At 57.1% G+C, this 5,870-nt stretch overlaps 1 protein-coding gene across 1 annotated transcript in view; it reads right to left on the reverse strand.

The window, feature by feature from the left end:
• The window catches only part of CSTB (cystatin B), a 449,713-nt gene that overhangs the window by 435,648 nt on the left and 8,195 nt on the right, over positions 1-5,870 (reverse strand). The window lies entirely within an intron of this gene.

Consider the following 5,870-nt stretch of genomic DNA (forward strand, 5'->3'; position numbering starts at 1 on the left):
TATCCCATGACCCCAAGATCACGACCCCGAGATCACAACCCCGAGATTGCGACCCGAGCCCAAACCAACTGTTGGATGTTCAACCGACTGCACCACCCAGGTGCCCCCGAGACACGTTTTCCTTCAGCGGGGACACGACTGGGCCAGAATACCAGCATCGGCTCTTCCAGTCCACAGATGCAGCAAAGCCCATGGACACATGGGCACTGGGTTGGAGGCTCAGTTGTCACCGATTCAAAATTATTAACGATTTATGAGCAAGGGGTCTGAGTTTCACTTGGTGCTGGGCCCTGCAGCCAGTCCTGCCCTGAGGTGCCCGGTCCTGTTTGGCAGATGGAGTAGGCCGGGCTGGTTGAGGGTCGGGGGTTCGCTAACAGGTGGGTGAAGGGCCTGGTGCCCGTGGAATTGCCCGGCGGGCTCGGGAAAAGCCAGTATTTCTGGGCACAGACTGAATGTAGCAAAGCAGGGCTGGAGCTCCTGCCCATAATCTGGACTAGAATGAACTGGTGCCTCGAACGCGGGCCCTGGGCAGGACCTCTGGAGCCACTCGGCTGCGACCCTGGTGCTTTAAAGACACTTTTGGGGGGCCACACCCCTGCCAATGTTCAGGGGACTCTGAAAGCCCCTCTGGGAGGGGTCTCACGGGGCTGCAGGGCCGGGCCAGGCTGCTCCACCTGCAGAGTTCCTTCAGCCGCCCACCCTCAAACTGGCTGGAAGCTGCCGGAGAACTGGCGAGTCCACGTGATGTGCTCCACGCGGCCCAGCCAAGCGCCCCAACCCCTGCAGAGACATACGGGCCAGAGCAAGCCCGCTCCCGTGTGTGAGGAGGGCAGCTGCATCCCGTCCCGCGGAGGCCCCCCGTTCCCGCCCACAGCCACCTGTCCTCCCATCAGTGCACACCCCCTTTGTGACCTTCTTTTGTCCAGTTACTTGCTCACCGCCTGTCCCCTCCGGACCGTGTGCGCCGGGGGCGTCCGTGTTGCAGTCGGCGCGGAGACCAGGCTGACCGGTGCAGGGCCGCGTGGCAAATACTTGCCGAATTAGCGAGTCTGACTTTGAAAGGGAACCAAACATTCAGCATTCAGGGACTGTTTTGAGAAACAATGTCACAGCCACAGATTGGGATATTATCCAGGAATAGAAATGATGAGTACACGCCTGGGGGCCCAGGCAGATGAGCATTAATGTAAGTTAAATTTGTTTACTTAACTTACAATGTTTATATATTTATATTACATGCTCAATATCCCTGTGCGCACACTTACGAGTTTAGAGTACGTGCACGTATAACGAGAGAAGGTATAGAGTGTGTGTGGAAGGATGCATAGGACAGGAGAACGTACGTATGTGGATACGTGTATGTATGTGTGTGCACGTGTGTGTGTGTGTGTGTGTGTGTAGGTGCACGGGGAGAAATACCAGGAGAAAACATTGAACAATGAACACAGGGTGTTTATTTTTTAAAGATTTTGTTTATTTATTCATGAGAGACACAGAGAGAGAGAGAGAGACACAGACAGAGGGAGAGGCAGGCTCCATGTGGGGAGCCCAATGCAGGACTCGATTCCGGAACCTCAGGGTTATGCCCTGAGCCGAAGGCAGACGCTTAACCGCTGAGCCACCCAGGGGCCCTGAACACAGGTTGTTATAGCAGGGATTATGGATGATTTTTCCTTTGTAAATATTTTTGTCATTCAGATTATTTTTATTTTTTTAAGATTTTATTTATTTATTCACGAGAGACAGAGAGAGAGAGAGAGAGAGGCAGAGACAGAGGGAGAAGCAGGCCCAATGCAGGGGGCCCAATTTGGGACTCGATCCCGGGTCCCCAGGATCACACCCTGGACTGAAGTTGGCGCTAAACCGCTGAGACACCCGGACTGCCCCAGATTATTTTTAAATACCTGTAAGAGTATGATTTCTGAGAGGCACATCTGCACTTCACGCTGGACATGCCTGCCCAGGGCTGGGAGCCCCGGTGCGTGGGTGGTCGCCCACCCCGGCCCCAAGCCCAGGCCTACTGGTCTCTCGACAGACCTGTGCGCAAGTGAGTGAATGAGTGAATGGATGACATTTCAGCGTGATGCTTCCTACCTCGGAGGTGGGACTCCTGCTCCCTGTTCTCTGAGCAGCCCTCGTCCTGCCCGCAGGAGCTGAGCGGCTGCCCTGCCACTGCCGAAGGGCCGCCCAGGAGGATGGGGTGGGCCACCCAAGTGGACCTCCATGAAGGGGATGTCCAGCCTGGCTAGCACCAACACCATCCCACCCTACATCCCCAGGCTTTCTGGTTGGGCCTCCTAAATACCCCACAGATCCTGCTTTGCCATCACCACCCTACAACCGGCCAGCACTGCTTGTGCATCACATATTTCGGCTTGGATCCTGAGCTGATAACCCCTGGTCCTGAGGCCTCGGCAGATGTACCTGGTGGGGACCCTAGCTCGGTGGAGGGGTGGGGGCAAGCCAGCTGAGAAGCAGGTGGAGAGACTCACAGCCCCTCCGTCACCCCAGCAGAGGTCGGGAGGCCTATTCTCTGGAGGGGGCACACAGTGTCTGGACCTGAGAATGCCACAAATAGTTGAGGCAGCAGCTTGACACTGAATGCACATGGTCAGGTCACCTCAGGCACCTCTCTTCATTCAGCTCCAGACAAGAGACGGGAAGATTCTTCTCGAACCTGACCTGCCTGTAGAGACAATGGTCCTGGGGAGTTCCCCAACAAGTGGCCCAGTAAGCTCACCCTACAAGGCCCAATGACTGTAAGTCACATGTCACGGAGGTTTCACAGACATTAGGAAGGCCTCTCACGTGGCCGAGACCAGGACAAGCAAAAAGAAAGAAAGCCACGTGGATGAAAGAAGAGACCCGGAAGGGAGCAGAGAATGTTTAAAAATGAAAAGAAACTGGCAAGATCCTTGGGGAGATGGGCCCTCTATTTATGAAACAAGAACAGGATTCTGTTAAAAGGAACAGTCAGAGAACAGCAGCTGTTGGAAGTCAAAACCATGCCCGCAGACACAGGGAACGTCGCGCAAGGTCAGGATAGCAAGTGGAGGAAATCCCTCTGAACATAGAGCAGAAACGAGTCAGAAAATAGGCAAGTACAGGTCATACATGGAGGTGGTCAGCCCAGGATCCAAGCTGTAAATGGCAGGAGCTCCCAGAAGAGGAAAGGGGAAAGCAGAGCGGAAGAAGTCCTTGGTGAAACAACTCAAGAACTTGTCCCAGACAGAAAATGCGCACCGCTGCACTGGGAGGAGGCAGTGATGCCCACCCCAGCGGCGGGAGGCAGACCCGCACCGGGCACCTCATCGTGGCATCCCACGACACCTGGGCAAGGAAGAGTCTACAAATACTGGGTCGTGTGCACATGATGGAGTCATGCAACACATTCCTTGATATCCGTCTCCTCAAGAAGGGGAGCTCTAGACCTCTCCCCTTAAGCGTGGGCTGAATTTAGCAACCTGTTTCTGGTGAATAGAATGTGCTGGAAGGGCCCTATGTGACTCCTGAGGCTAGGTCACCAAAAGCACTACGGCTTTTCCCTCGGATGGCTTTTTCTGGGGGAAGCCAGTGGCATGTTTGGGGACACTCAAGCGGGCCTGTGGTGAGGGCCCGCCCACAGCCATGTGCAGGTGCCATCCCGGAAGCAGCCCCTCCAGCCCCCGTCGAGCCTGCAGATGATGCGGCCGCCCTCATGAGAGCTCCCGGACCACCCCGTGGAGCCATTCTCTAAGCCCCGGCTCAGAAACCATGAGAGAGTAAAAAGCAAGAAAATGGTGAACAGAAACATGAGCGTATCGGTTACCCTGGAGGGAACGTACGGTGTCTTGTTCACAGGGTTTATCCGGGATACAGCGTTTGCTGCATTCGTATATTCCACGGTTCAGTAGGACGGGTGGTCTCTGTTCACACTCACCACTCCCCCTGGCTCCCTGCCCCCTGCCAAGCCCAAAGCTCTGTTCTTTCCCAATATTTCATATAATGGAATTTTTTTTTGTGGCAAGAACATTTTAAAATTTTCAATTACCCTCTTTATTCATTATTATCATCATTATTTGTGATAAAAAGACTTAGCATGAGTTTTTTTTAAAAAAATATTTTATTTACTTGTTTGAGAGAAAGTATGACCAAGGGTGGTGGTGGGAGAGGGAGAGGGATAGGGAGAGGGAAAGAAGCCCAGGCAGGCTCCATGCTGAGCACAGAGCCTGACACGGGGCTCAATCCCATCACCCTGAGATCTGATCTGAGCTGAAACCAAGGGCTGGATGCTCAACCCACCGAGCCCCCCAGGCGCCCCTGCAGAATTGTCAGCAGGCGCCATGCAGGATGGTGGAGCTCCACGACTCACTCGTCCTGCAGAACTGACCTCTGCCCCCTCTGGACTAATCCCTCCCTGTTTCCCATACTGCCCCAGTGGAACATTTTTAGGGCAAACCTTTGATCAGAACATAACACATATTAAAAAAAAAAAAAGCACAAATCACAGGTGATCAGCCTGCTGAGTTTTCATAAAGCAAACACATCATGTCACCACTCAGCTCAGGAAACAATATCCTCTGCCTCCCAAGACTCCCTGTGGGTGTCTGGGCCTTCCCAATGGCCAGTCCTGGGTCGGGGCTCCTGCAGGATGGGCGCTTTTCTGGGGAGCCCTGGATTTGGTTGACAGGGATTCTGGGGACCAGGCTCCCTGGCTGTTCTGCTGTCCTGTCTGGGTCCTCACTTCTGGGGTCCTGGCTGACCAGAGGGGCTCCATCATTCCACCTGACTCACCCATGGACCATGCAAGGTAGAGGCCCCCCAGGCCTTACACAGATCGCACCCCCGCCCATGACGTTGGGGGGCCAGTGTTCCAAGGGTCCAGCAGGTATTTACGGAAGCAGGAATAAAGGAAGGAGACAAGGCTGGCTTTGCTCTAACTTGCCTTGGGCCTCTGAATGAGGCAGCCGCACCCTCCCCGAGGGCCTCCCTGGGCGCCCAAACAGGACGCAGGGGTACTGGGCTCCCGGAACCAATTTCTTAAAGAGTTAGATTATTTATTTATTTATTTATTTATTATTTATTTATTTATTTATTTATTTATTCATGAGGGACAGAGAGAGTGAGGCAGAGACACAGGCAGAGGGAGAAGCAGGCTCCACGCAGGGAGCCCGATGCGGGACTCGATCCCGGGTCTCCAGGATCGCGCCCCAGGCTGAAGGCGGCGCTAAACCGCTGCCCCCCCCAGGGCTGCCCCTGGAACCGACTTCTTTAAAAGCAAAGTCAAAACAGGCCGGGCCTCGACCTGCAGGTACTTCGCAGGGGTTGCGGGGCCGGCGGGTCGGCTGGGATGGCCCCGGGGTCCCGGACGTGGACTGTCGGGCAGCGCGACGCGTTCGCGCCACGGAACAGGTCTGGAAGCCGAAAGCAACGGGGGCCGGGCGGGTCGGGCCTGGGCGCGGATTCCGCGGGCGGTGGGGGCGCGGCCTGGAGCCCTGGCCCCGCGACCTGGGGACCGCCTCCCGGCCCCGCCCCCGCCCTGGCCCCGCCCCCGTCTTCAGGGCCCCTGCCTCCAGGCCACGCCCCCACCCTGGCCCCGCCCCGTCTCCATGGCCCCGGCCTCCAGGCCCCGCCCCCCCCATCTGGCCCCGCCCCGTGTCCATGGCCCCGGCCTCCAGGCCCCGCCCCCGCCCACCTGGCCCCGCCCCGTCTCCATGGCCCCGGCCTCCAGGCCCCGCCCCCCCATCTGGCCCCGCCCCGTCTCCATGGCCCCGGCCTCCAGGCCCCGCCCCGGCCTCCAGGCCCCGCCCCTCCCTCCCGGCCCCGCCCCCTCGCCGACCGCAGGCGGCGGTGACCTCACACGTGGCGCGGGGCGGGACGGCGGGGACGGC

Source organism: Canis lupus, chromosome 31 (assembly GCF_003254725.2).
Source record: "Canis lupus dingo isolate Sandy chromosome 31, ASM325472v2, whole genome shotgun sequence".
Classification (NCBI taxonomy): Eukaryota; Metazoa; Chordata; class Mammalia; order Carnivora; family Canidae; genus Canis; species Canis lupus.